The 6,919-nt window shown below is 43.6% G+C and overlaps 1 pseudogene; it reads right to left on the minus strand.

Moving 5' to 3' along the window:
• Positions 1 to 1,051: 1,051 nt before the first annotated feature.
• LOC147447368 (uncharacterized) lies at positions 1,052 to 1,513 on the minus strand (annotated as a pseudogene).
• Between the last annotated feature and the right edge of the window lie 5,406 nt (positions 1,514 to 6,919).

Below are 6,919 nucleotides of genomic sequence, written 5' to 3' on the forward strand. Positions count from 1 at the left end.
AGAGCCTCAGAAATGGAGAAAAACTATTGGTGGTCCTTCGAGATAGTTCTCAAAAAGGTCTAAAGTAGTGCTCTTGCTCAAATTGATGAATGAGAAACGAATTGTGCCATAAAAGAGATTATTGAGAAAAATAAAATATGTTGGGCCCTTGTAAGGCCCAGAAATTCCTTAGGTTAATGAACTTGAAAGAGTGGTAAAGCCCAGATTAAGAATTTTCAAGAAAGTATGGTTTCCATATTCAAAAGCATATAGTTTAAACACCATGCCAAAGATCTTCTTTATAGTGTTAAGGTGTTGCACACAAAATACTCTCTTGGATATCAATGAAGGAGAGATCGTGGGTGATAATATATATATTATTATATAGCTATGTTTTCAAATCAAATTTTGTTCAAGAGTTATGGGCTACACGAGCCATTAGATTCAAGTGCAAAGGAAAATTTTAATTACTTATGACTTCTAATTCCGGTTTCGTATTTTGAGCTGTAAGGGAAAATTTGATTTAGCAAGGCAACCTTTATGCCAAATAAAGAGAATATGAAGAAAAACCTTACTGAAAAACAACATATATCAGAGATATTGGTCACGTTATAGAGAGATTTTATTAGCCATAGTAGCCAATTCTGAGTGAGGAACGAAGAGAGAGAGAGAAAGAGAAAAAACTTGTCACTAGACGTCGTCCTAGAGCACCTCATGCTTGACACCAACAGCCATAATAGAATTTTGAATAACAACCCCTAACTTAGGTCTTGTTAATATAGGCTTTGTATTCATTGCATTACAAAAAGAATAAACATGAAGAAAATATTCGTGAATCTCCTTGGATAGAATCGGATAACTTAAGCCTTAGCAAAAATTTGTTGTATTGTTGCACGATTGTGCCAATGATGTGAACATAAAGTCCAAGCTATGAAAGAGCATATAGAACATGAATCTAAGCAGCCTGCAACTTTAAAGACTATCTGGCTTTCAAGAAACAATGAGATAATGCGATTCACATGACTTGCTTGAGTCCCTATAAGACCCGCCTAAGTTTTAGTTCCTCTTAGTGTTAATATTTATGACATCTTGCACTGGAAAACCATGGAAACTTGTGTGCTCACAATGCCTTACTTAAAGTCTGACATCAAGCGTCACGGCTCCATTATTAGCAGTGACTTTAACACATAGTGTATGAGATCAGATCTTGGCGAGTGAAATGTTCATCCTTTGATTCTACCAGCACATTTGGAACAACCAAGTTGATGCCAAAACCTTCTGAAGTGGACCGTGCATTTGTTTGAGACAGAGGAGAAACACCTATGGGGGAAGGCTCTAAAGACATATCTGCACCAATTGCTAGGAATTTCATTTCTTGTTGTATATCAGATTCTGGACGTGAAGAAGTTGAGTAGCTGCTTTGCTCCTCAGAACACCTCTCAAAACCTACAACCTTTTGGATATCCGCAAAAGAATGGAGGCATGTTGGAGGTGGCATGCAACCACTCTTTAGAACACATAAAGCATCATGCATTGGTATAATCGATACACCCATAAGCAATTATGGGTAAGCCACAATTGTGAATCCCAACTCCTCCAGTTCTATGGGAGGCAGAATGGGGTTTTCCCACCTCCCTACAGCATGGTTGCCATTTTGGTTGTACCATGTACAATCTTACAAAAATCGTGCAGCTCATCTTTGGAACACAATGCATCCGTAAAGATCACATCAGCATCAGCATCAGACACTCCTCCACAGAAACTGCTTGCCGAGAATCCGTTCATTCACAATAACTAGGTCGAGTGAGCGAGGGAGCATGGCCGTGCAATGGATCCCATGGAGTCGCACCAATATTGCAGCTTATTACATAAGAAGCAATGATCAGTGGTACCGCGGCATCATCTGAATGCAGGCAGGCGAGTGCTTATACATGCCCGCTACAGATGCATTTTGTGCGCTCCAGTCTGGGGATGAGAAGGAGAGGAGGTCTTCAATCAACTGTTGCATGGGTGCTGAAAAGAGATAGAAAAGGCGGCGGGTCTGAGAGCATGGGGAAAAGCAAAAGAGAGGGTGTAGTGGTGCTATGTGTTGTGTAGCTGTCAATTGACGATAGAGAGAGGTAGAGTTTCATGGCCATTGAGTGGTAAAATAATAAAAAAAATTGGTGTGGTCATGAGGAGTAAAAGTAAAAAAAAAAGACTGCGCCGCAAAGTTTACTCAAGGCATGTGTGGCTGGATCTGGGGTTCAGTGCGAGCCTCACGAGGAGTGGAAGATGGCGCATGCAGCCCTGGGGTGACGGCCTTGGTACTACGCATGCAACCATTCAGCATAGCCAGAGGCAAGCATGCGCTAGTGCATGGACGAGTTGATCTAAGGTGTCCGATTATAAAGGGTCTGATCCGGAGGAGCAAAGGCATGCAAAGTAAGGAAACTGGATGTCACAGTTGGTGCGTGCTGGTGAGTTGCATGGTGGTATGAGATTTGAGGACATCTGGTTGGGAGTGGCCTGCGAGTGAGGTGAGCAGCCGATCTAGTCAGCCCACGTGTGTGTGTTGTTGTTGGCTCATAGTATGTGGCCAAGCTACATTCAGTTTGCCAGTGCATGCGGGCCAAGTTAGGGGGTTGTAGTGTGTGCATTATGAACATCGGTTCTTGTCACCAACTGCAGTCAATTGCCGTCAACAACACTCCATTGCAGAGTCGATGATTAGGTGGACCAACATGCATGGCGAGGAGGGCGGCAACCCACAAAAGTCGAGGGAGGGAGATGCAGTCGGGGATAGGTTTAGGTTGAGGGAGAGTGGGAGCTACATCGCATGCATGAAAACATTGGTAGGTGTAGCTGCCGTGAACAAACGGTGTTGGACGGCACCAGTAGGTCTTTGCATGGCGCAGGCCTGTGAGCCGTGGGAATGAAGGAAGCTCGAGAGTCGCAGTATGGTTGACTCGACTAATCTGCAGAGATTGACAGTGTGGGTGGGTGGTGCATACAACTCTCACCAATTGCAACATGCCGTGCAGATGCGATTGTGTCGTGCTAGCGTTGGACGATTGATATAATCCAATGTCATAGATGAAGGCAGCGCTCCCCTTGCCCTATTTCATAACCATCATCTACACCTCTATAATGCAAAAGAAAAGAAAAAAAATTCCTTTGAATGGTTTGTTGGCATTGTGTCCCACAACAGTGACCATTCATTGCTTGGGAACATGGTCCCTTAACTCTCACCCCTTGGTCCTAAGCGGAGGGTTGCATGGTGTTGATGATCAAAATCCCATCTCTGTTTTGCAATTTCTTTCCTCCCATGAGATGTGAGTTCCGTCCATATTAGAAACTAACTTAGCTGTATCAATATTGCAAAAAATAGAATCCTCCATAGAAACCATTTGTGCATCACCAAGGAAGTCGACCTTTGCTCCGATACCACTGCTACGAACGGGAGGCGTGGAGTTCCCTGCAAAATACCCAAAATAGCATACTACAAACCATAACACAGACTAATTGACATACCTGGCAACCACATAGACGCATAATCGCGAAATACACGAACAGAAGGAGACACAGTGCGAGAGAGAGCAATAAGGCGCGTGCAGACGCACCTCCTAGAAGGGAGTGCTACGCCGGTACGCAAGAGAGAAGAGAGGAGAGGTGAGAAGAAGAACGCAGACACTGGGTGCAATATCCCCCCGTGCAAGAGTGACCATTTCCCTCTTGCACGTATTTGTTATATAGATTTCTTGAATGGTCAAATTGGTTACAAACTGGCCGGCCGGTCATAAATGGCCAAAGCTCATAAAAGAGCACTTGAATAATAAAATGTACAATATATATATATATATATATATATATATATATATATATATATATTGATTCGCATAGGCCTAGCTTGGTCTAGTCTTTTCCACCTATCACAGCTGCAATAAATAATAAGATATCAATTCCATAACATCCTCTCCATAAGCTTTAAGGCCCCTTGTGGATTACATGCATTGTTTTAACTTTTTGGCCTGCCTAGAGGGCTAAAGGCCATAGTGATGTGTTCCCTTTTTGTTAGTGAAAAATCTCATATGTATTTTGAAAAAATAAAATAAAGAATGAGAATGTTTGATTGGTGAGTGCACTGCAACATTCAAGAAAGAATCATGAGTACTAGTGGTGGGTTGTTGAAAAATGTGATCCAATGGGTATTAGTGACCAAAAATGTGAAAATATTTATGTATTTTTGGCAAGGATTGAAGGCTCGCTAGGGTTTTTTTAAACTTGTATCATAAATCATTACGTATATTCCACCTGGCACCTGCTGGTCTACACTATCTATACTACTCTATTAAGTAGAAAGGGATTCCGGTACAGGGGGGAGACACCTGGCAGCAAATGCGAACTCCGGCCAGCTCCCTTTGCTCATCTCTTTGAGTCTTGAATGATGGGTCGGTATGTTTCTAGGGCGCCGATCGTGGAGGTAGTTGGGTAAACGAAAAAAAAAAATGCACAACCTGTCTACAAGGCCATGCTGATGCTCCACATACCCTCGGCATGTGTTTTCATGTTGACTCTCTCTCTCTCTCTCTCTCTCTCTCTCTTTCCACCCCCGCCCCCCCCCCCCCCCCCCCCCCCCCCCCACACACACACACACACACACACAATCAAATTGGTTGTACATGTAGTTGAACCTTGCCAGGATCCTCCCTTTGCCCTCGGACCTTTTGTGTCTCCCTTTCTCTCTTTGCCCCTCTCTTACCCTCCAAAAGCTGATGCGAGTAGACTTGCCAAGTCCCACCCTCCCAAATTTGAGGCCAAGGAGTGCCTTGGGTGAGGTGCTGGTCAATGCCCACTTTATGAGTTCAGTTCGTAGCTTTCATTGGCAACAAAGAACTGCACCAAACCATTTGCAGGTTATATATATGTGTGTGTGTGTGTGTGTGTGTGTGTGTGTACTCAAATCCCCTTCTAACCATTCGTAAGAGGCCTTAGCAGATGATCACTCGAGTCCGACACACCTTAGGTTGTTAGATTTAACAATGTTGACATTTGCTGAGTGATTGATGATGATGCTGGCAAGCTAGATGATTTGTTGAAGTGCAAAAATATCACTTTGGTCCTATTGGTAGGGCCTCCGCCCTCTACTGCTCTTCTTACAGTATCAACCCATTGGATAGTAGATGTGCCTACTCAATTCATGGATGTGCAAGCCTACAAAAAGATTGAGTTGTTATCTCTCATTATTTGAGGGAATGCAATGCAAGGTGTTAGATTGGATGATGACTCCTTTACCAATGTGAACACTCAATACCTCTAGAGAGTAGCCTTGGACTCATCTATGTACTGGTCATCTATATGTGTAACGGTCTCATATGAAGTCACGCGACTACTTGATAGGCATGGGGACTTCTTCAACATGTAGGTTGGGACCAGTGTTCACTAGAAATTGGGGTTTATTGCATTTATAACAGGCCAAAATTGCAAAATCCCAATTAGTTTCTAAGCTTTTCTTGAACAAAACCGAACAAAATTAAGAATTTTTAGTTTCATTGCTTGCAAATTCTCCCCATTTTGACCTAAAAACGGAGGAGATTTAGGTGTGCCCTTATTTTCTATGGTTAGAATTAATGTTTTTGGCAAGCCCTGGTTGGAAGCTTATACAAAAGGAGATTGAAAGGGACTACGGGCAGCAATGTCTTCATTGCGGGGGGGGGGGGGGGGGGGGGGGGGGGGGGGGGGGGGGGGGGGGGGGGGGGGGGCAAAAATTGTAAATCGTGACCTTTGTCTTTGTTATGAGATATTCACATTCTCTTTGTTTGGTCATCCTTTAACAAAAAATCATGAGTGGAAATAAGCATCATAAACTCATCACTGGAGACGATTTGAAATTTTTAAAGAATCCTACTATCATCCACACATTGAGCGCTTCCACGTGCTACTACAAAAACATTTTGATTGACGGATGGGCTCTTTGAATGTTGTTCTTGAGTACACTGAAAATGGTGAGCTAGAAGTAGTTGCATGAGCAAAATATAGGACATGCGAGAAGATGTCAAGGACAACAAGACAAAATAAAATTGTAGAGGCAACAGATTCAAAATATGTGCATGTGAATTGCAAGAAAAAAGTGGCAAAGAGTAAATGCTAGAGTTAGCTATTGGCAACTTAACAACAATTCCATGTGAATATTGGGGCAAAAGTGATGAGCACTAAGCTGAAAAAATGCAAAGAAATATGCATGCAATGAAGTGAGTATTTGGAGTTTCCCCCTCTCTCCTTTGCCTCACACTAGGCCCGTAGCATGGTTCCCCCCCCCCCCCCCCCCCCCAAAAGACCAAGGAACCATATATAGAGAGTGAATTGTGCGGGTGATGCATTCAGTGCAGACTACACAGAATATAAGGGGCCACTCCCTCTTTCTGTCTATGCATTGAGTTCGCTATCAACGAATTCATAATTGGCGCTATTTGTTTTAGGCCCTTGCAAAAACAAATTATAGCTGCCTGTCATCAGCGCCATTGTTTTCAAGTACCCCGGCAATAGGCTATAATTAACACATACAATTTCTTGATTTGTGCTCTTGGGTTGATGCTGGTGTCAAACTCTCTCTCTCTCTCTCTCTCTCTCTCTCTCTCTCTCTCTCTCTCTCTCTCTCTCTCTCTCTCTCTATACTTGCACTCTCTCTTGCTCAAGCCATCGCAAGTTGTAATAGTTGCGGATTTGATCTCTCACCTCTTCGAGAGTATAAGGGCAGTAACACCCCACCCCACCCCCCCCCCCCCCCCCCGGTCCGAGCACACGCGTGTGCGTGCGTGCGTGCGTGTGTGTGTGTGTGTGTGTGTGTGTGTGTGTGTGTGTGTGTGTGTGTGTGTGTGTGTGTGTGTGTGTGTGTGTGTGTGTGTGTGTTGAGTTAAAACTCTCAAAGAAGATTGTGGGCAGGGTCAGCGGTTGAAGAAAT

The sequence above is a fragment of the Adiantum capillus-veneris genome, chromosome 11, assembly GCF_014529385.1.
Source record: "Adiantum capillus-veneris isolate H3 chromosome 11, ASM1452938v2, whole genome shotgun sequence".
Classification (NCBI taxonomy): domain Eukaryota; kingdom Viridiplantae; phylum Streptophyta; class Polypodiopsida; order Polypodiales; family Pteridaceae; genus Adiantum; species Adiantum capillus-veneris.